Source organism: Bufo gargarizans, unplaced genomic scaffold (assembly GCF_014858855.1).
Source record: "Bufo gargarizans isolate SCDJY-AF-19 unplaced genomic scaffold, ASM1485885v1 original_scaffold_835_pilon, whole genome shotgun sequence".
Taxonomy (NCBI): domain Eukaryota; kingdom Metazoa; phylum Chordata; class Amphibia; order Anura; family Bufonidae; genus Bufo; species Bufo gargarizans.
Window position 1 is genome coordinate 130,280 of NW_025334719.1, and position 24,299 is coordinate 154,578.

Consider the following 24,299-nt stretch of genomic DNA (forward strand, 5'->3'; position numbering starts at 1 on the left):
AGAATCAGTCTGCATGTCATAGCAGAGAATCAGGCTTCACGTCAGCCACCACTGCAACAGTCCATTGTCATAAATTTAGGCCCAGCACCCAGGCAGAGGAGAGAGGTCCCGTAACAGAGGATCTGGCTTCATGTCAGCAGAGAATCAGTCTGCATGTCATAGCAGAGAATCAGGCTTCACGTCACCCACCACTGCAACAGTCCATTGTCATATATTTAGGCCCAGCACCCAGGCAGAGGAGAGAGGTCCCGTAACAGAGGATCTGGCTTCATGTCAGCAGAGAATCAGTCTGCATGTCATAGCAGAGAATCAGGCTTCACGTCACCCACCACTGGAACAGTCCATTCTCAGATATTTAGGCCCCGGCACCCAGGCAGAGGAGAGAGGTCCCGTAACAGACAATCTGGCTTCATGTCAGCAGAGAATCAGTCTTCATGTCATAGCAGAGAATCAGGCTCCACGTCAGCCACCACTGTAACAGTCCATTGGCATATATTTAGGCCCAGGCACCCAGGCAGAGGAGAGAGGTCCCGTAACAGAGGATCTGGCTTCATGTCAGCAGAGAATCAGTCTGCATGTCATAGCAGAGAATCAGGCTCCACGTCAGCCACCACTGTAACAGTCCATTGTCAGATATTTAGGCCCAGCACCCAGGCAGAGGAGAGAGGTCCCGTAACAGACAATCTGGCTTCATGTCAGCAGAGAATCAGTCTTCATGTCATAGCAGAGAATCAGGCTCCACGTCAGCCACCACTGTAACAGTCCATTGGCATATATTTAGGCCCCGGCACCCAGACAGAGGAGAGAGGTCCCGTAACAGAGAATCTGGCTTCATGTCAGCAGAGAATCAGTCTTCATGTCATAGCATATTTTTTCATAGATTTTCCTATCTTATGACGTAAAGTCATGATTTTATTAAAGACACGGAGGCTCCTATTGCTATCTCTTTCTTTACTAAAATCATATAGCAGCAAAGAACAAACAAATCAATCAAAATGGAAACCATGGCAACTGACTCCTCCCCACTGTGCCAGTATAACAGTTCTAGCCTCTGTCGACTCCTCCTCTTTCTTTGATGGTGATAGTCCACTGGAAAAACTGATCTCGATGAGCAAAACTCCATAGAAACTGAAGACCAACCAACTCTTTAACTGAAGAATAAAACTGGAAACTCAAACGAAAGCAGCAGCTGGAAAGTGGTAAATTCATCCTATGAAAAGAAAACGAGACAAAAGGTAGAAAAAACGCCTAAATGAAGGTAACAATCATCAGTAACGCATTGCAGTGTACATATAGTAACATAACTGTCAGATGTAGACATAATATAAAATCACAATTATTCAAGTCTCAAAAAATCAGGGGGGGGAAATAGGGCGGGGCAATACTCGCCTCCGTGTCTTTAATAAAATCATGACTTTACGTCATAAGATAGGAAAATCATGCAATTTTATTACATGACACGGAGGCTCCTATTGCGAGTTCAAAGCTGACTTACCACAGAAGAAAAAACATGAACTGGAGGCCGGAAATAGAATTCACGAAAGGTAGAAACTCGTGACCAATCCGCTAATTTCATAATGTACTCCAAACGGGCGCCTGCCATAGTCATTGAGGTTGCCGAAGCCCCTCTAGTGGAATGTGCAGAGAAAATCTCCGTATTCACACCTGCCAAGGACATAACCCACTTCACCCAGCGGGCTAGAGTGATTGTTGATACCGGTCCAAAAGGGCGACGGTATGATAGAAAAAGCTGTGGACAATTAGGCGAACGAAGAGGGAGAGTACGTATCTCATATTCCCGGAGGCAGGCCACAGGGCAGAGGGCATGGGAGTCCGGAAAACATGGATAAGAAACGGACCTGATATTAGTCTTGGTGCGTCGTGTGATGTTGAACACAACCCCATCAGGAGTGAAGGATCTAGCGTCGTAATCCAAAGCGCGGACGTCAGACACCCTCTTGCAGGAGATCAAGCAAAACAAGGAAACCAGCTTAGCAGAAAGCTGGCGAAGGGCAAGGTCCGTATTTGAAGGCCAGGAGGAAAAAAGGGACAGCACGGAGGAGACATCCCACGTAGAGGAGAAACGAGGTCTGGGTGGACGGGAAAGACGGGAACCTCTAAGAAGACGGCAAACTAGAGGATGCTGACCCGCCGGGCACCCCCCAAACCCGTGGTGAAAAGCAGAAATGGCGGAGCGGTACAAGTTGATGGTACGGTATGCTTTACCATCCTCAAAAAGCGAAGTAAGAAATTGAAGTACATCTGTTACAGGGGCTGAAACGGGATCCAGGTGCCTAGCCAGGCACCAATCAGCCCAAGATCTCCAGGCTGACCGATAAGACCGTCTGGTCCCTGGAGCCCACGCCTCGTCCAATAGGCGTCTAGCTGAGTCCGAAATCCTAGCGACGTTCCAGGGTTCCCTGAAATTCTGCACGCCAGAAGTTGGAGGGAGCCTTCGAGGATAAGAGGATGCCCGAGACCCGAAGGATCTAACAAGAGGTCCGGGAAGAGCGGAAGAAGTAGAGGGCATTGGAATTAAGGCACTCCAGAAGTTGGGGAAACCATGATTGGGTGGTCCAAAACGGGACTATAAGAACAAGATCCGCTCCTTGAAGGCGGGTTAGAGTTAAGACTCGTGGGATCAGAGCGAACGGAGGGAAAGCGTAGGAAATGTGACCGGTCCAATCTTGAAGAAACGCATCCACCGCCTCCGCGTCTGGATCCGGACGCCAGCTGTAAAACCGCGGGAGTTGGGAGTTCAGACGAGACGCAAAGAGGTCTAAACAGAAAGGACCCCAACGGGATGAAATGGACGAGAAGACTGTGGTGTCTAATCTCCAATCGCTGGAGTCCGACAGAAAACGAGAGCTCCAGTCCGCATGGGTATTGTGTAGGCCCGGTATATACTCTGCCGACACCGTGATCTCCCTGGCAAGGCAGAAAGTCCAGAAATCCCGCGCCAGGTGGGATAGGGTTGTAGAATGCGTGCCTCCCATGGCATTGACATACCTGACCGCAGAGATGTTGTCCATCCGCAACCTGATGCAAGCCTTGGTCAGGCTGCTCGCGAAACTGCGAACTGCAAAAGAACCCGCCAGCAGCTCTAAGGCGTTGATGTGAAGACCAGACTCCTCTACTGACCAACGACCTCCAGTAGTCACTCCGTTGCTGTAAGCTCCCCAGCCTAGAAGGCTGGCATCTGACTCTATCGTGATATCCGGATGGGGTCGAAAAATCGCCTTCCCATTCCACACTTCCAGGTTGTGGACCCACCAAGACAACTCGTCTCTGGTGTCCTCGTCCAAGGTGATCAGATCCGCGTAGGATGCTCCCGATTGAAGGTGGGCAATCTTGAGCCTCTGCATGGCCCGATAATGTAGAGGAGCTGGGAACACTGCTTGGATGGACGAAGAGAGAAGGCCTATTATACGGGCCAGGTGGCGTAGGGAGACTTGTGGAAGAGAGAGGGAATGAAGGAGCTCCTTGCGGATGGCTCGCACTTTGGAAGGAGGGAGGCTGAGGGTCTCCGTGGATGAATTGATGGTGAAGCCTAGAAACTCTATGGACTGGGCCGGAGTCAGAGTCGACTTCTCTAGATTGAGAAGAAACCCCAATCGAGATAACAGGTCCATGGAACACTGCAGATGTGTAAGCAGGACGGAAGGGCACTGGGCCATGATGAGGATATCGTCTAGATAAATAATCAGACGAATCCCTTGACTGCGGAGACAGGAGATGACCGGCCGTAGAAGTTTGGTGAAGCACCAAGGGGCCGAAGAAGAGTCCGAAGGGTAGACATGTGAATCTCCATATCTCCGAGCCCCAGAGAAAACGAAGGAAGATCCCTGGAAGACTCGGCTACCGGCACTGTCAGGTAGGCATCTTTCAGGTCCAGTTTGACCATCCAATCGCCATGGAGTAGCAAATCCCTGAGAAGGTGTATGCCCTCCATCTTGAAGTGCCGATACTGCACAAAAGCGTTTAGGGCCCGAAGGTTGATTACGGGACGCATCTGGCCTCCTTTTTTGGCCACCAGGAACATACTGCTTATGATTCCCTCTGTGGATACGGGAGCTCGCTCTATGGCACCCTTCTGACATAGCGCCGTCAGCTCCTGATGTAACAACTGGCGCGTTGAGGACGGGAGAACTACAGGATGTGGAGGGGGAATTTGGATCTGAGAGCAAATCAGTTCTATGTGGAATCCCCGTACAGTAGAAAGAACCCATGGGTCGGCAGTGATGGTTGACCAGACATGGGAAAAAATACGGAGTCTGCCCCCTACCCAAGGGGTCAAAGAAGACGTTGGAAGTCGACTTACCGAAAGGGCGTCGGTTAGATGAACCTCTGGCTCCGCGGGAACGCCAAGAAGATCCTCGGGTGGGGAAGAAGGCGGGTGGCTGCCGGAACTCTTGTGTGTAGGAACGATAGGGGAAGGAGCCTCGACCCGAACCACGGGTCTGGTAGGAAGAACGGCCGGACAGGCGGCCCCTAGAGCTGCCGGCCCTGTGAGAGACCCTACCCTGGAAGACTCGTTTCATCGAGGTCTGGGCCTTGTCAAGGGCAGTGAAGGCTCCTACAAACCGGGACAGGTCCTTTATAAAGGAGTCCCCAAACAGTAATCCCTGGGCCTCTTTACCTGCCTCTGTGAGGGCTAAATTAGAGAGTTTGGGTTCTATCTTGAAAAGAATCGCCTTTCTTCTCTCTATGGAGAGTGAAGTATTAACATTGCCCGTGATGCACACGGCACGCTGAACCCATCCCCGGAGCTCCTCCGGATCCACCAGTGAATTCTGGGATTTGGCTGACTCAGCCAATTCAAATTTTTTTTGTTAATGGGCCCAATAGGTCTAAAAGCTTGTCCTGACAGGACTTTAAGGCAGACTCTAGACCTTTCTTTGGGTTCCAGCCCGATTTAGAGAGGAATTGACACATCTTGGGGTCAACAATAGGTGTCTCACAGACTTTGTTGGGAATAATAGGTCTGGGGCACTCAGCTTTCATTTTATTGCGCGCCTCCTTAGAAAGAGGCTGGCGCACTCGGGCTTCCAGGTACTTTGCCACATGTGAGGACGGGAGCCACTCTGCAGACCTAGGGTGATGTAATGTATCGGGATCAAATAGGGGTTCACCCTCTGGATCTAAAATAGCTGAGGATTCCAAAGGAACCTCCATGGAAGCAGACCGTGGCGTGATAGATCTTGAGGATGGACCTGGAAGGTCCGAATCCAAAAGATCGTCCTCCTCCAAGTCCTCAAATTCGATAGAGCGATACTGAGCCTCCTCATCTGAGTCGGGTTCAGAGCCCGAAACATAATCTTGTTGCGCTCTAGCGCATTTCCACTGCCTCGCCTTTTCTGCCTGGCGGGCATAGGCTCTTTTGCGTGAACGGGGCACGCCATCTTGGGTGGCTACAGTTCCACCAGTCTTAACGGTTCTGGAGGCAGGTAGTAAGGTCTCAGATGGATGGGACCTAGAAGGTTTGGAGGAGGAGGGGCCGGCCATAAGGGCCTCAGAAATTGAAGTGGATATGGCCGTGGACATAGACCCCATAGCAGCCTGGATAGCTGCAGTCACTGAGCGCTGAATAGCCGAAGTTTGTGCCTCTACAGACATGGCACCTGGTTCCTGTGTATTAGAGGGCACCTCCAAAATTTCAGGGGAAGATTCACACCCACCCATATTAACTTTGGACATTGTACTATAAACGGGATAGTATTAATAGAACCTAATGTGGCTTATTAAAAACGGGGTAGTATTAATAGAGCCTAATGTGGCTAATAACCAACAAAAAAAAAACAAAGCACAGAGATATATTACTAGGGATGAAACAGTGAGGCTCCGGCAGCTCTCTGAGGAGAAACGGCGCAAATCTCGCGAAATACCGCGAGATCACGCTCGGTTCAGAGAGGAGAGAGCGCTGGTGAGGTAAAATGGCGGCCGAAATCTCGCGAGATCTCGGCCGCCCAGAAGGAAGAAGAAAGCGGAGCGGCGCAGAGGTGGCGGTGAGTGACGGGAGTCCTATGAAGCGGCGAAATGGCCGCACGGGGAGCGGGGTCAAAACCCAGCAGCGCTAGAGGTGGGTAACTGAAAAACCTAATAAGGAAAAAAATTTTTGCCTAGGGGAACAAAACCAATAAGGGCCAAAAAAGAAAGAGTGGGGAGGAAAGACACACCTCACACTCTGAAGGAAGACTACAAGAAAAGCATAAAATATATAATATATAACCATAGCCTAATACAATAATACTAATAAAGCTCAGCCCACAGAAATTGAGACCACTGTACTTATCTGTGAGGAGAGCAGCAAAGAAAGAGGAGGAGTCGACAGAGGCTAGAACTGTTATACTGGCACAGTGGGGAGGAGTCAGTTGCCATGGTTTCCATTTTGATTGATTTGTTTGTTCTTTGCTGCTATATGATTTTAGTAAAGAAAGAGATAGCAATAGGAGCCTCCGTGTCATGTAATAAAATCAGGCTTCACGTCAGCCACCACTGCAACAGTCCATTGTCAGATAGTTAGGCCCAGGCACCCAGGCAGAGGAGAGAGGTCCCGTAACAGAGGATCTGTCTTCATGTCAGCAGAGAATCAGTCTTCATATCATAGCATAGAATCATGCTTCACGTCACCCAACACTGGAACAGTCCATTGTCAGATATTTAGGCTCAGGCACCCAGGCAGAGGAGAGAGGTCCCGTAACAGACAATCTGTCTTCATGTCAGCAGAGAATCAGTCTTCATGTCATAGCAGAGAATCAGGCTTCACGTCACCCACCACTGCAACAGTCCATTGTCAGATATTTAGGCCCTGGCACCCAGGCAGAGGAGAGAGGTCCCGTAACAGAGAATCTGGCTTCATGTCAGCAGAGAATTAGTCTGCATGTCATAGCAGAGAATCAGGCTTCACGTCACCCACCACTGCAACAGTCCATTGTCAGATATTTAGGCCCAGCACCCAGGCAGAGGAGAGAGGTCCAATAACAGAGATTCAGGCTTCATGTCAGCAGAGAATCAGTATTTATGTCATAGCAGAGAATCAGGCTTCACGTCACCCACCACTGGAACAGTCCATTGGCATATATTTAGGCCCAGGCACCCAGGCAGAGGAGAGAGGTCCCGTAACAGAGAATCTGGCTTCATGTCAGCAGAGAATCAGTCTGCATGTCATAGCAGAGAATCAGGCTTCACGTCAGCCACCACTGCAACAGTCCATTGGCATATATTTAGGCCCAGGCACCCAGACAGAGGAGAGGTTCATTCAACTTTGGGTAGCCTCGCAATATAATGGTAAAATGAAAATAAAAATAGGATTGAATGAGGAAGTGCCCTGGAGTCCAATAATATATGGTTAAGGGGAGGTAGTTAATGTCTAATCTGCACAAGGGACGGACAGGTCCTGTGGGATCCATGCCTGGCTCATTTTTATGAACGTCAGCTTGTCCACATTGGCTGTAGACAGGCGGCTGCGTTTGTCTGTAATGACGCCCCCTGCCGTGCTGAATACACGTTCAGACAAAACGCTGGCCGCCGGGCAGGCCAGCACCTCCAAGGCATAAAAGGCTAGCTCTGGCCACGTGGACAATTTAGAGACCCAGAAGTTGAATGGGGCGAACCATCAGTCAGTACGTGGAGGGGTGTGCACACGTACTGTTCCACCATGTTAGTGAAATGTTGCCTCCTGCTAACACGTTGCGTATCAGGTGGTGGTGCAGTTAGCTGTGGCGTGTTGACAAAAGTTTTCCACATCTCTGCCATGCTAACCCTGCCCTCAGAGGAGCTGGCCGTGACACAGCTGCCTTGGCGACCTCTTGCTCCTCCTCTGCCTTGGCCTTGGGCTTCCACTTGTTCCCCTGTGACATTTGGGAATGCTCTCAGTAGCGCGTCTACCAACGTGCGCTTGTACTCGCGCATCTTCCTATCACGCTCCAGTGCAGGAAGTAAGGTGGGCACATTGTCTTTGTAGCGTGGATCCAGCAGGGTGGCAACCCAGTAGTCTGCACACGTTAAAATGTGGGCAACTCTGCTGTCGTTGCGCAGGCACTGCAGCATGTAGTCGCTCATGTGTGCCAGGCTGCCCAGGGGTAAGGACAAGCTGTCCTCTGTGGGAGGTGTATCGTCATCGTCCTGCCTTTCCCCCCAGCCACGCACCAGTGATGGACCCGAGCTGCGTTGGGTGCCACCCCGCTGTGACCATGCTTCATCCTCATCCTCCTCCACCTCCTCCTCATCCTCGTCCTCCTCGTCCTCCAGTAGTGGGCCCTGGCTGGCCACATTTGTACCTGGCCTCTGCTGTTGCAAAAAAACTGCCTCTGAGTCACTTCGAAGAGACTGGCCTGAAAGTGCTAAAAATGACCCCTCTTCCTCCTCCTCCTGGGCCACCTCATCTTCCATCATCGCCCTAAGTGTTTTCTCAAGGAGACATAGAAGTGGTATTGTAACGCTGATAACGGCGTCATCGCCACTGGCCATGTTGGTGGAGTACTCGAAACAGCGCAACAGGGCACACAGGTCTGGCATGGAGGCCCAGTCATTAGTGGTGAAGTGGTGCTGTTCCGCAGTGCGACTGACCCGTGCGTGCTGCAGCTGAAACTCCACTATGGCCTGCTGCTGCTCGCACAGTCTGTCCAGCATGTGCAAGGTGGAGTTCCACCTGGTGGGCACGTCGCATATGAGGCGGTGAGCGGGAAGGCCGAAGTTACGCTGTAGCGCAGACAGGCGAGCAGCGGCAGGATGTGAACGCCGGAAGCGCGAACAGACGGCCCGCACTTTATGCAGCAGCTCTGACATGTCGGGGTAGTTGTGAATGAACTTCTGCACCACCAAATTCAGCACATGCGCCAAGCAAGGGATGTGCGTCAAACCGGCTAGTCCCAGAGCTGCAACGAGATTTCGCCCATTATCGCACACCACCAGGCCGGGCTTGAGGCTCACCGGCAGCAACCAGTCGTCGGTCTGTTGTTCTATACCCCGCCACAACTCCTGTGCGGTGTGGGGCCTGTCCCCCAAACATATGAGTTTCAGAATGGCCTGCTGACGTTTACCCCGGGCTGTGCTGAAGTTGGTGGTGAAGGTGTGTGGCTGACTGGATGAGCAGGTGGAAGAAGAGGAGGAGGAAGCCGAGAAGGAGAAGGAGGCAACAGGAGGCAAAAAATGTTGCCCTGCGATCCTTGGCGGCGGAAGGACGTGCGCCAAACAGCTCTCCGCCTGGGGCCCAGCCGCCACTACATTTACCCAGTGTGCAGTTAGGGAGATATAGCGTCCCTGGCCGTGCTTACTGGTCCACATATCTGTGGTTAGGTGGACCTTGCCACAGATGGCGTTGCGCAGTGCACACTTGATTTTATCGGATACTTGGTTGTGCAGGGAAGGCACGGCTCTCTTGGAGAAGTAGTGGCGGCTGGGAACAACATACTGTGGGACAGCAAGCGACATGAGCTGTTTGAAGCTGTCTGTGTCCACCAGCCTAAATGACAGCAGAAGAGGCCGAGGCGGCAGCAGCAGAAGAGGCCGAGGCGGCAGCAGCAGAAGAGGTCGAGGCGGCAGCAGCAGAAGAGGTAGCAGGGGGAGCCTGAGTGACTTCCTTGGTTTTAAGGTGTTTTCTCCACTGCAGTTCATGCTTAGCATGCAGGTGCCTGGTCATGCAGGTTGTGCTAAGGTTCAGAACGTTAATGCCTTGCTTCAGGCTCTGATGGCACAGCGTGCAAACCACTCGGGTCTTGTCGTCAGCACATTGTTTGAAGAAGTGCCATGCCAGGGAACTCCTTGAAGCTGCCTTTGGGGTGCTCGGTCCCAGATGGCGGCGGTCAGTAGAAGGCGGAGTCTCTTGGCGGCGGGTGTTCTGCTTTTGCCCACTGCTCCCTCTTTTGCTACGCTGTTGGCTCGGTCTCACAACTGCCTCTTCCTCCGAACTGTGAAAGTCAGTGGCACGACCTTCATTCCATGTGGGGTCTAGGACCTCATCGTCCCCTGCATCGTCTTCCACCCAGTCTTGATCCCTGACCTCCTGTTCAGTCTGCACACTGCAGAAAGACGCAGCAGTTGGCACCTGTGTTTCGTCATCATCAGAGACATGCTGAGGTGGTATTCCCATGTCCTCATCATCAGGAAACATAAGTGGTTGTGCGTCAGTGCATTCTATGTCTTCCGCCGCTGGGGAAGGGCTGGGTGGATGCCCTTGGGAAACCCTGCCAGCGGAGTCTTCAAACAGCATAAGAGACTGCTGCATAACTTGAGGCTGAGACAGTTTCCCTGGTATGCATGGGGGTGATGTGACAGACTGATGGGCTTGGTTTTCAGGCGCCATCTGTGCGCTTTCTGCAGAAGACTGGGTGGGAGATAATGTGAACGTGCTGGATCCACTGTCGGCCACCCAATTGACTAATGCCTGTACCTGCTCAGGCCTTACCATCCTTAGAACGGCATTGGGCCCCACCAAATATCGCTGTAAATTCTGGCGGCTACTGGGACCTGAGGTAGTTGGTTCACTAGGACGTGTGGATGTGGCAGAACGGCCACGTCCTCTCCCAGCACCAGAGGGTCCACTAACACCACCACGACCATGTCCACGTCCGCGTCCCTTACTAGATGTTTTCCTCATTGTTATCGTTCACCACAACAACAAAAATATTATTTGACCCAATGTATAGAATTCAAATTCAGGCCTTTTTTTAAAGACAACTAACACTATCTGGCATCTATTTAGGTACCGTATTACACTAATACAGGCACAGCAGTAACCAGAGATTTAGCTGGATATAAATTTAAGGCCTTGTACTTAGGCGCTGGGTGACAGGTATAGGTTTACTGACAGAATTAGACTTGGAAATGCACAGTAGCGTGTGTGTGAAGTTATTCAGAATGACCCTATCAGCACCTTGAATCTGATATACGCTTTTAGGGATACATTTAAAGTAGGCCTGATATAGCAGAAACCACTAAATTAAGAAATTGCTAAATTGGGAATTGTATTTCAGCCCAGAACAAAAACTGTGCTTTGACGGACACTAAATAATTTGACCAGCCACAGCAGTAACGACAGATTTAGCTGGATATAAATTTGAGGCCTAGTATTTAGGCGCTGGGTGACAGGTATACGTTTACTGACAGAATTAGACTGGGATATGGCCAAAAAATAACCACACTATTGATGGTTAAATGCACTTGGTGTGACAGCTTGACCCTGATGTAGGATTTAGCCAAAAAACAACCACACCATTGATGGTTAAATGCACTTGGTGACAGCTTGTGCTGGCGCACTACAAGACACAAAATGGCCGCCGATCACCCCAGAAAAAAGGGACTGAAAAACGCTCTGGGCAGCCTAAAAACAGTGAGCAGTTGAATAGCAGCAGTTCAATCATCCACAGCTGCAGATCGATCACTGGATGGAGTCCTTTGGAGGAGTTAATCTGCCTAATCTCGCCCCCTACTGTCGCAGCTGCAACCTCTCCCTACACTGATCAGAGCAGAGTGACGGGCAGCGCTATGTGACTCCAGCTTAAATAGAGGCGGGGTCACATGGTGCTCTGGCCAATCACAGCCATGCCAATAGTAGGCATGGCTGTGACGGCCTCTTGGGGCAAGTAGTATGACGCTTGTTGATTGGCTGCTTTGCAGCCTTTCAAAAAGCGCCAAGAAAGCGACGAACACCGAACCCGAACCCGGACTTTTACGAAAATGTCCGGGTTCGGGTCCGTGTCACGGACACCCCAAAATTCGGTACGAACCCGAACTATACAGTTCGGGTTCGCTCATCCCTAATAGGCACGCTTGACCTTCCATCTCTTTCGCAAATATCCAAAAGCAATTATCTTCCCCATTTACTCTAACAGAACTATCAACAGCACTGAAACAAGCACCATCTAATAAAAGCCCTGGCCCTGACGGACTAACCGTCTCGTACTACAAAACATACCAACAACTTTTACTCCCCCATTTACTTTCAGTTTGTAATTCGGCCCTACAAGGGAACCAGCTTTCAAGAGATATGACAATAGCTCACATAACGTTGATACCAAAAGAAGGAAAAAAACCCAGTCAATGTGCTAATTATAGACCCATTTCACTTCTCAACATTGATCTTAAACTACTGGCAAAGATGTTGGCAAATCGCCTGTCTACAGTTCTTCCATCAATGGTACAGGGGGACCAGGTAGGCTTTGTCCGAGGAAGGGCGGGCAGAAATAATACTTCTAGAGTTCTAAACATTATATATTATGCTGTCCTCCGTTCCAAAACTCTACTCTTACTCAGCACAGATGCGGAAAAAGCATTTGATAGAATTAGCTGGCCCTACCTAAACTCAGTCCTGAGGGGGTTTGGCTTACCTGGTCCCTTTGTACAAGCCACCTTTGCCATGTATCACCAGGCCGCAGCCTCGATCCTAGTAAATGGAGACCTATCAGACCCCTTTAACATAAGAAATGGTACCCGCCAAGGTTGCCCCTTATCACCCTTACTTTTTGTTTTAGCCCTCAAACCCCTTTTAATCCGTCTGAGAGCAGACCCACTCATAAGAGGAATAGCCCTGGGAGGGAGAGAACATAAACTTGCCGCTTTCGCAGATGACATCATGATAATGACTACTAACCCGGAAGTATCCCTACCAGTGATCCAACACCACTTAGATAACTATAGCGCCCTCTCCAATTTTAAATATAATAAACAAAAATCGCTTATCATATGTTTCAGCATTCCCCAAAAATTGCAAACTCGCTTAAAAGTCAACTCAGCTTTTGATTGGTCATCACCGTACCTCGCATACTTAGGAATTAAGATAAGCCCTGTGACAGATCCATCTGTATAGACCTATATTGCTGGTTCGTCTGTTTGCCTTCATTTAGCTGGATTTCCTGTCCGTATGCCCCTGTTCGTGTGTTTCCCCACATACCCATTGGAACTACTGGACGGACGGCCACCCAGGAGAAGAGTGTGCTGCTAGTTAACTCAAATGGCCTCCTTGTTCACAAAGGACTTGAACCAACTTGAACTCCTGGTCTAATTCGTGCCATTGTGGGACGCTAAATGTCTGTGTATTGAAAAGGGTTGTGCCATTGTGTGTGTAAATGGTGATGTCTGTCCTGTTGTCCCCACATGTGTATTGGTGATTTCCCTCTGTCTTGAGAGATAATTGGATTATTCCTCGGGTGTCTCCAGGGCAGAGAGGAGGAAACCATAATGCATTGTGGGGATGTATTGTCTCTGTAGTGCTGCATGTCTGTCCTGTGTCACAGTCTCTATTCTGGGCCCCTAGGGGCGTGTCCACCAGATGGGGACCTGCATAAAAATGGGCGGGTAGCCCTCAATAAATCATTCCCTGTTTGACTTTCAAGACGGAGCTTGGTCTCGTTTATGGAGGGATTTATTATTGGGACAGCGCTTTCGTATATTGCTAGCTGTGGAAGGAGTTCGACTGAATTGCTGATCGGGAGTTGCCACGTTCTTATGCTCCATTCGGGGGTTTGATGATCGGCTGGATTAAACACTGCATTCCTGGAGAAAGGGGCTTATTCACTAACCAGCGGCGTCATCTACCTGGCGGTGAGTGTCGTAACAATTGGTGGCAAGCAACGGGATGAGTCCCACCGCCCAGAAGGCCAGCTACAAATCCCAGGGTGGAGATGCAGTATGAGGAATTAAGGCGTGCTACCCTTAAAGATATATTGGAACGCAGAGGACGATCAGCGAGTAATCTCAAGAAGAGAGAGATTATTTCTATATTATTGGAGATGGATGCAGCACAGGGAGCGGAGAGCGCTAATGTGCCTGGCATACTGGATTTAACACCCGAGGAGGTACAATTTAACCGGGCAGTCCAGATAAGGCTGGCACACTTTGGCCCCAACCCTGCAGCAGATATTGTGGTCCAGGTGCAAGCAGCAGTAGCAGCACAACAGGCGCTCCAGGGAAGAGGAGCTGCAGCAGCAGAGGTACCCCATAATAATAATGGAAGGAGAAAGGTACCTTTTGCTGCATTTAGACATTTTGTGGAAGCGGAGGGAGAGATTGACGGGTTCCTGGCTGATTTTGAAAGGAAGTGTGCCTTACACCAGGTACCCGCAGAGGAATGGGTCACTATCCTCTCTGGGAAATTATCCGGCCGGGCCAGTGAGGCTTTTCGGGCCATCCCAGAGGAGGACCTTACAAGTTACCGGGCAGTAAAAGATGCCCTTTTGGCCAGATACGCTGTCACCCCTGAGGCGTACCGGCGGCGATTCCGGGACACTAACAAGCAGGCTGGCGATTCTTATGTGGAGTGGGCATGCAGGGTACACCGCACCGCAGCCCACTGGATGGCAGGGTGCCAAGCGGTAACTGGGGAAGAGGTGCTGCAAGTATTTTTGTTGGAGCACTGCTTTGATCGGTTACCTGCAGGAGTCAGAGAGTGGGTTAGGGACCGCAAACCCGCTACCTTACCTGAAGCTGCTCGTCTGGCCGATGAATACACAGATGCACGAAGGCTAGACCAGACAGCAGCCAAGGTCCCTACCCGAGTGGAGTACAAACCGGAAGCACCTCCAACCACTACTGTGTATCACCCCCCAGCGCAACGCACCCCCACAATACCACCAGCAAACAATTATGTTCAGCCAGCTCGGTTCAACGCCCGGGATTACTCTCAGCCTATCCGGTGCTATGGGTGCAAACAGCTGGGGCACAAGAGACCGGAGTGCCCATTGAACAATACCAACCCAGCACAGTCGTGGAGAAAACCAGCCGGCGGAAATCAGCAGCCACCCCAGCCTTCCGCTCACTGTCTTGAGCAGGAGGAATTTTGGGGTATACTACATGAGGCGGATCCAGTACAAGCCGCCCAGCAGGATAACCGGCAGCAGCACAGGCAGACCGTTAGACTAAACGGTAAAGTGGTCACTGGTCTGAGAGACACCGGGGCCACTATGACCCTGCTCCAAAAGAACCTTGTTTCGGAACACCAACACACTGGAAATACTGTGGCAGTGAGGGTAGCAGGAGGCGCCGTGTTCCGTCTACCTGTTGCCCGGGTTCATTTGGATTGGGGAGTGGGCTCTGGACATGTGAATGTGGGGGTTATGAAAGACTTGCCTGCTGATGTCTTGCTCGGGAATGACCTGGCCCCTTTGGTTTCTGCTTATGCTCCAATGGGACCTGCTGATGTCCACCCAGTGACTACCCGGGCCCAGACCCGTGTTGCTGGAACCAGCCCACCTGCCACCGAGACCCAGGTAAGACCCGATTCCCCGACTGATACCCTAGGAAAGACCTTTGCTAGCTGGGATTCCCCAGAGGAGTTTGGGAGGGAAACTCAGGCAGATCCGACTCTCCAGAAGTATAGAGACAGAGCAGATACTGGAGAGGAAGGAGTAGATGGGGAGCGGTATGAATGGGTGGGGGACAGGTTATATAGGATCCCTAAACCGTCCCAGAAAAGTGTTGCCCATCCGCCGAATCGACAGCTGGTGGTGCCCGCAAAATACCGGCAGGAGATTCTGCGGATAGGGCATGACGTTCCATTAGCCGGACATCTAGGGTCCCGCCGCACAGCCTATAGGATCATGCAGAACTTCTTTTGGCCAAATTTTAATCAGGCTGTGCGGATACATTGTAGTACGTGTGACACTTGTCAACGGGTAGGAAAGCGGGGGGACCACCCAAGAGCTAGGCTTATGTCTATGCCTATCATTGGGGAGCCCTTTGCCCGCATAGCCGTTGACATTGTGGGTCCACTGGCCAGGGCTAGTCCATCCGGTAAGAAGTATATTCTCACCGTGGTGGACTATGCCACTCGCTATCCAGAGGCAGCAGCGCTGTCTAATATAGAGGCAGAGACAGTTGCTGATGCCCTGGTTAGAATTTTTACTAGGGTCGGGTTCCCTAAGGAGATTCTCTCTGACCAGGGAACCCAATTTACCGCTGTGCTCACCCAGCAACTGTGGAGGGTGTGCGGCATTAAACCAATACTTGGTTCCCCGTACCATCCACAGACTAACGGCCTCTGCGAGCGATTTAATGGCACCCTCAAACAGATGTTGAGGACCTTTTCTGACACTTGCAGAGACTGGGAGCGATTCCTGCCTCATCTGTTGTTTTCTTACAGAGAGGTGCCCCAGGAATCTACTGGGTTCTCCCCCTTTGAGTTGCTCTATGGGAGGAGGGTCCGCGGACCCCTAGATCTCATTAGAGGCCACTGGGAGGGGGAGACAGAGCAGGAAGGGACCCCCATAGTACCGTATGTCCTGGAACTCCGGGACCGCATGGAGAAACTGTCCCTGATGGTAAGAGAGAATCTCCAGGTGGCCCAGGGGAGACAGAAGAGATGGTACGATCGGGGTGCCCGGCAGCGAGTCTTCCAGGTTGGGCAGAAAGTGCTAGTGCTCAAACCTGTGAAAGCGAACAAGATGCAAGCATCTTGGCAGGGCCCGTATAAGGTGGTAGCTCAGGTGTGTGATACTACCTACCTTATAGCCAGCTGTTCAGATGAAAGGATCCAGCGATCCTTTCATGTGAACATGCTAAAGGAGTATCAGGAGAGACCGGAGGATGTCGCTGCAGTATGTGCCCCTGCTGCAGATGATACAGAGAGTTTACCCTTACCGGATTTGTTAGAGAGGGACTCCCAGACTGACCTTACTAGTCTTGTACAGCTAGGGGATAGATTAAGCCCCACAGAGAAGGGACAGGCAAGACAGCTTCTGTGGGAGAAGCAGGCGACGTTCTCCCAAGAGCCTGGCTACACTACCCTAGCTGTACATAAGGTAGAGACCCCTGGACAGAACCCTCTACGACAGCCCCCGTACCGTATCCCTGAAGCAGTCCGAGAAGGAATGCGGAAGGAGATACAGGAGATGACCCAGCTTGGGGTCATCGAACACTCCGATAGCCCTTGGGCTTCGCCTGTAGTCCTGGTGCCTAAGAAAGATGGGACCACCCGGTTCTGTGTAGACTACAGGCGGCTCAATGAGCGGACCACCACTGACGCCTACCCGATGCCCCGGGTAGACGAATTGTTAGATCGTATTGCCAGGGGACGCTATCTGACCACCATAGACCTGTGTAAAGGTTATTGGCAGATCCCCCTGGCCGAGGATGCTATCCCCAAGTCGGCCTTCGTCACCCCATTTGGCTTGTACCAATTTAAGGTCATGCCATTTGGGATGAAGAATGCCCCGGCTACCTTTCAGCGTATGGTGGATAGACTTCTCGATGGATTCCAGGAATTTGCTTGTGCATACCTGGATGACATTGCGATCTACAGTGGGTCCTGGGAGGAACACCTAGTACATGTAGGGGTAGTTTTGGATAAAATTCGGGCTGCTGGCCTGACATTGAAGCCAGAGAAGTGCCATCTAGGCATGGCTGAAGTGCAATACCTGGGTCACAGAGTGGGGTGTGGGAGCCAGAGACCGGAGCCGGCTAAGATAGCGGCAGTAGCTAACTGGCCCACACCTATCACTAAGACCCAGGTGTTAGCCTTCCTAGGGACAGCAGGGTATTACAGACGCTTTGTCCCAGACTACAGCACTATTGCTAAGCCCCTGACTGACCTGACCAAGAAAAACCTCCCTAAGCAGGTCCTGTGGTCTCCGGCTTGTGAAGCTGCGTTTCAAGCACTCAAACAGGCTCTTGTAAATGCCCCTGTCCTGGCTGCCCCAGTCCCTAACAAACGTTTTCTCGTCCATACGGATGCTTCCATGTATGGACTGGGGGCTGTGCTGAGCCAGGTCGGGGAAGATGGAGGAGAGCACCCTGTCGCATATCTCAGTAGAAAGCTGTTACCCCGAGAAGTGAGTTATGCGGCAGTGGAGAAGGAATGCTTGGCCCTGGTCTGGGCATTGAAAAAGTTAAGCCCTTATTTGTATGGACAGGAATTTTCCCTTGTGACGGACCACAATCCCCTTGTCTGGCTTAACCGGGTCTCAGGAGACAATGGGAGACTGCTGCGGTGGAGTTTAGCTTTACAACCGTATAACTTCACCATCAGCTACCGACCCGGTAAGCAGAATGGGAATGCAGATGAATTGTCCCGGCAAACCGACGTTCTTGCTACCTCCTAGTCCGGTCATCCCCAAGTTGACCCGCTAAAGGGTCAAGCCGGGTCTGCCGGAGTGTCCCACAAGGGGGGAGCCGTGTGACAGATCCATCTGTATAGACCTATATTGCTGGTTCGTCTGTTTGCCCTCATTTCGCTGGATTTCCTGTCCATATGCCCCTGTTCGTGTGTTTCCCCACATACCGATTGGAACTACTGAACAGACGGCCACCCAGGAGAGGAGTGTGTTGCTAGTTAACCCAAATGGCCTCCTTGTTCACAAAGGACTTGAACCAACTTGACCTCCTGGACTAATTTGTGCCATTGTGGGATATGTTAAATGTCTGTGTATTGAAAAGGGTTGTGACATTGTGTGTTTAAATGGTGATGTCTGTTCTGTTGTCCCCACATGTGTATTGGTGATTTCCCTCTGTCTTGGGAGATAATTGGATTATTCCTCGGGTGTCGCCAGGGCAGAGAGGAGAAAACCATAATGCATTGTGGGGATGTATTGTCTCTGTAGTGCTACATGTCTGTCCTGTGTCCCAGTCTCCATTCTGGGCCCCTAGGGGCGTGTCCACCAGATGGGGACCTGCATAAAAATGGGCGGGTAGCCCTCAATAAAACATTCCCTGTTTGACTTTCAAGACGGAGCTTGGTCTCGTTTATGGAGGGATTTATTATTGGGACAGCGCTTTCGTATTTTGCTAGCTGTGGAAGGAGTTCGACTGAATTACTGATCGGGAGTTGCCACGTTCGTATGCTCCATTCGGGGGTTTGATGATCGGCTGGATTAAAAACTGCATTCCTGGAGAAAGGGGTTTATTCACTAACCAGCGGCGTCATCTACCTGGCGGTGAGTGTCGTAACACTGATATTTTCAGATTATACAGGGAGTGCAGAATTATTAGGCAAATGAGTATTTTGACCACATCATCCTCTTTCTGCAAGTTGTCTTACTCCAAGCTGTATAGGCTCGAAAGCCTACTACCAATTAAGCATATTAGGTGATGTGCATCTCTGTAATGAGAAGGGGTGTGGTCTAATGACATCAACACCCTATATCAGGTGTGCATAATTATTAGGCAACTTCCTTTCTTTTGGCAAAATGGGTCAAAAGAAGGACTTGACAGGCTCAGAAAAGTCACAAATAGTGAGATATCTTGCAGAGGGATGCAGCACTCTTAAAATTGCAAAGCTTCTGAAGCGCGATCATCGAACAATCAAGCGTTTCATTCAAAATAGTCAACAGGGTCGCAAGAAGCGTGTGGAAAAACCAAGGCGCAAAATAACTGCCCATGAACTGAGAAAAGTCAAGCGTGCAGCTGCCAAGATGCCACTTGCCACCAGTTTGGCCATATTTCAGAGCTGCAACATCACTGGAGTGCCCAAAAGCACAAGGTGTGCAATACTCAGAGACATGGCCAAGGTAAGAAAGGCTGAAAGACGACCACCACTGAACAAGACACACAAGCTGAACGTCAAGACTGGGCCAAGAAATATCTCAAGACTGATTTTTCTAAGGTTTTATGGACTGATGAAATGAGAGTGAGTCTTGATGGGCCAGATGGCTGGATTGGTAAAGGGCAGAGAGCTCCAGTCCGACTCAGACGCCAGCAAGGTGGAGGTGGAGTACTGGTTTGGGCTGGTATCATCAAAGATGAGCTTGTGGGGCCTTTTTGGGTTGAGGATGGAGTCAAGCTCAACTCCCAGTCCTACTGCCAGTTTCTGGAAGACACCTTCTTCAAGCAGTGGTACAGGAAGAAGTCTGCATCCTTCAAGAAAAACATGATTTTCATGCAGGACAATGCTCCATCACACGCGTCCAAGTACTCCACAGCGTGGCTGGCAAGAAAGGGTATAAAAGAAGAAAATCTAATGACATGGCCTCCTTGTTCACCTGATCTGAACCCCATTGAGAACCTGTGGTCCATCATCAAATGTGAGATTTACAAGGAGGGAAAACAGTCCACCTCTCTGAACAGTGTCTGGGAGGCTGTGGTTGCTGCTGCACGCAATGTTGGTGGTGAACAGATCAAAACACTGACAGAATCCATGGATGGCGGCTTCTGAGTGTCCTTGCAAAGAAAGGTGGCTATATTGGTCACTGATTTGTTTTTGTTTTGTTTTTGAATGTCAGAAATGTATATTTGTGAATGTTGAGATGTTATATTGGTTTCACTGGTAAAAATAAATAATTGAAATGGGTATATATTAGTTTTTGTTAAGTTGCCTAATAATTATGCACAGTAATAGTCACCTGCACACACAGATATCCCCCTAAAATAGCTAAAACTAAAAACAAACTTAAAACTACTTCCAAAAATATTCAGCTTTGATATTAATGAGTTTTTTGGGTTCATTGAGAACATGGTTGTTGTTCAATAATAAAATTAATCCTCAAAAATACAACTTGCCTAATAATTCTGCACTCCCTGTATATTGACAGGGAATGTCCCACAGGATTGGCGCATGGCATATGTGGTGCCAATATTCAAAAAAGGTCCAAAAACAGAGCCTGGAAACTATAGGCCGGTAAGTGTAACATCTGTTGTGGGTAAACTGTGTGAAGGTTTTCTGAGGGATGATATCTTAGAGCATCTCAACGGAAATAAGCAAATAACGCCATATCAGCATGGCTTCATGTGGGATCGGTCATGTCTAACAAATTTAATCAGTTTCTATGAGGAGGTAAGTTCTAGACTTGACAGCGGCGAATCAATGGATGTCGTGTATCTGGACTTCTCCAAAGCATCTGACACTGAACCACATAGAAGGTTAGTATATAAAATGAGAATGCTCGGACTGGGAGAAAACGTCTGTAAGTGGGTAAGTAACTGGCTGAGTGATAGAAAACAGAGGGGGGTTATTACTGGTACACACTCAGATTGGGTCACTGTCACTAGTGGGGTCCCACAGGGGTCAGTACTGGAGGGGTCACTGTCACTAGTGGGGTACCTCAGGGGTCAGTATTGGGCCCTATTCTCTTCAATATAGTTATTAATGATCTTGTAGAAGGCTTGCATAGTAAAATATCAATTTTCGCAGATGACACTAAACTGTGTAAAGTAATTTACACTGATGAGGACAGTATACTGTATATATATATACTACAGAGGACAGTATACTGTATATATATACTACAGAGGACAGTATACTGTATATATATACTACAGAGGACAGTATACTATATATATACTACAGAGGACAGTATACTGTATATATACTACAGAGGACAGTATACTGTATATATACTACAGAGGACAGTATACTACTACAGAGCGATCTGGATAGATTGGAGGCTTGGGCAGATAAGTGGCAGATGAGGTTTAACACTGATAAATGTAAAGTTATGCACATGGGAAGGAATAATGCAAGTCACCCGTACATACTAAATGGTAAAACACTCGGTAACACTGACATGGAAAAGGATCTAGGAATTTTAATAAACAGCAAAGTAAGCTGCAAAAACCAGTGTCAGGCAGCTGCTGCCAAGGCCAATAAGATAATGGGTTGCATCAGAAGGGGCATAGATTCCCGTGATAAGAACATAGTCCTACCACTTTACAAATCAGTAGTCAGACCACACATGGAGGACTGTGTACAGTTCTGGGCTCCTGTAAACAAGGCAGACATAGCGGAGCTGGAGAGGGTCCAGAGGAGGGCAACTAAAGAAATAACTGGAATGGGGTAACTACAGGACCCTGAAAGATTATCGAAATTAGGGTTATTCACTTTAGAAAAAAGACGACTGAGAGGAGATCTAATTAATATGTATAAATATATCAGGCGTCAGTACAGAGATCACTCCCATCATCTATTTATCCCCAGGACTGTGACTGTGACGAGGGGACATCCTCTGCGTCTGGAGGAAAGAAGGTTTGTACACAAACATAGAAGAGGACTCTTTACTGTAAGAGCAGTGAGACTATGGACTCTTTACTGTAAGAGCAGTGAGACTATGGACTCTTTACTGTAAGAGCGGTGAGACTATGGACTCTATACTGTAAGAGCAGTGAGACTATGGGCTCTTTACTGTAAGAGCAGTCAGACTATGGACTCTATACTGTAAGAGCAGTGAGACTATGGACTCTTTACTGTAAGAGCAGTGAGACTATGGACTCTATACTGTAAGAGCAGTGAGACTATGGACTCTATACTGTAAGAGCAGTGAGACTATGGACTCTATACTGTAAGAGCAGTGAGACTATGGACTTTATACTGTAAGAGCAGTGAGACTATGGGCTCTATACTGTAAGAACAGTGAGACCATGGACTCTGTACTGTAAGAGCAGTGAGACTATGGACTCTTTACTGTAAGAGCGGTGAGACTATGGACTCTATACTGTAAGAGCGGTGAGACTATGGACTCTTTACTGTAAGAGCAGTGAGACCATGGACTCTATACTGTAAGAGCAGTGAGACTATGGACTCTATACTGTAAGAGCAGTGAGACCATGGACTCTATACTGTAAGAGCAGTGAGACTATGGACTCTATACTATAAGAGCAGTGAGACCATGGACTCTATACTATAAGAGCAGTGAGACCATGGACTCTATACTGTAAGAGCAGTGAGACCATGGACTCTATACTGTAAGAGCAGTGAGACTATGGACTCTTTACTGTAAGAGCAGTGAGACTATGGACTCTATACTGTAAGAGCAGTGAGACTATGGACTCTTACTGTAAGAGCGGTGAGACTATGGACTCTATACTGTAAGAGCAGTGAGACCATGGACTCTATACTGTAAGAGCAGTGACACTATGGACTCTTTACTGTAAGAGCGTGAGACTATGAACTCTTTACGTAAGAGCAGTGAGACTATGACTCTATACTGTAAGAGCAGTGAGACTATGGACTCTTATACTGTAAGAGCAGTGAGACTATGGACTCTATACTGTAAGAGCAGTGAGACTATGGACTCTATACTGTAAGAGCAGTTACTGTAAGAGCAGTGGACTATGGACTCTATACTGTAAGAGCAGTGAGACCTATGGACTCTATACTGTAAGAGCAGTGAGACTATGGACTCTATACTGTAAGAGCAGTGAGACCTATGGACTCTATACTGTAAGAGCAGTGAGACTATGGACTCTATACTGTAAGAGCAGTGAGACCATGGACTCTATACTGTAAGAGCAGTGAGACTATGGACTCTATACTGTAAGAGCAGTGAGACTATGGACTCTATACTGTAAGAGCAGTGAGACCATGGACTCTATACTGTAAGAGCAGTGAGACTATGGACTCTATACTGTAAGAGCAGTGAGACCATGGACTCTATACTGTAAGAGCAGTGAGACTATGGACTCTATTACTGTAAGAGCAGTGAGACTATGGACTCTATACTGTAAGAGCAGTGAGACTAGGACTCTATACTGTAAGAGCATGAGACTATGACTCTATACTGTAAGAGCAGTGAGACTATGGACTCGTATACTGTAAGAGCAGTGAGACTATGGACTCTTATACTGTAAGAGCAGTGAGACTATGGACTCTATACTGTAAGAGCAGTGAGACTATGGACTCTATACTGTAAGAGCAGTGAGACTATGGACTCTATACTGTAAGAGCAGTGAGACCATGGACTCTATACTGTAAGAGCAGTGAGACTATGGACTCTATACTGTAAGAGCAGTGAGACCTATGGACTCTATACTGTAAGAGCAGTGAGACTATGGACTCTATACTGTAAGAGCAGTGAGACTATGGACTCTATACTGTAAGAGCAGTGAGACTATGGACTCTATACTGTAAGAGCAGTGAGACTATGGACTCTATACTGTAAGAGCAGTGAGACTATGGACTCTATACTGTAAGAGCAGTGAGACTATGGACTCTATACTGTAAGAGCAGTGAGACTATGGACTCTATACTGTAAGAGCAGTGAGACCTATGGACTCTTATACTGTAAGAGCAGTGAGACTATGGCCTCTTTACTGTAAGAGCAGTGAGACTATGGACTCTATACTGTTAAGAGCAGTGAGACTATGGACCTCTTTACTGTAGGCAGTTGAGACTATGGACTCTTACTGTAAGAGCAGTGAGACTATGGACTCTTACTGTAAGAGCAGTGAGACTATGGACTCTATACTGTAAGAGCAGTGAGACTATGGACTCTTACTGTAAGAGCAGTGAGACTATGGACTCTTTACTGTAAGAGCAGTGAGACTATGGACTCTACTGTAAGAGTTGAGACTATGGACTCTTACTGTAAGAGCAGTGAGACTATGGACTCTACTGTAAGAGCAGTGAGACTATGGACTCTTACTGTAAGAGCAGTGAGACT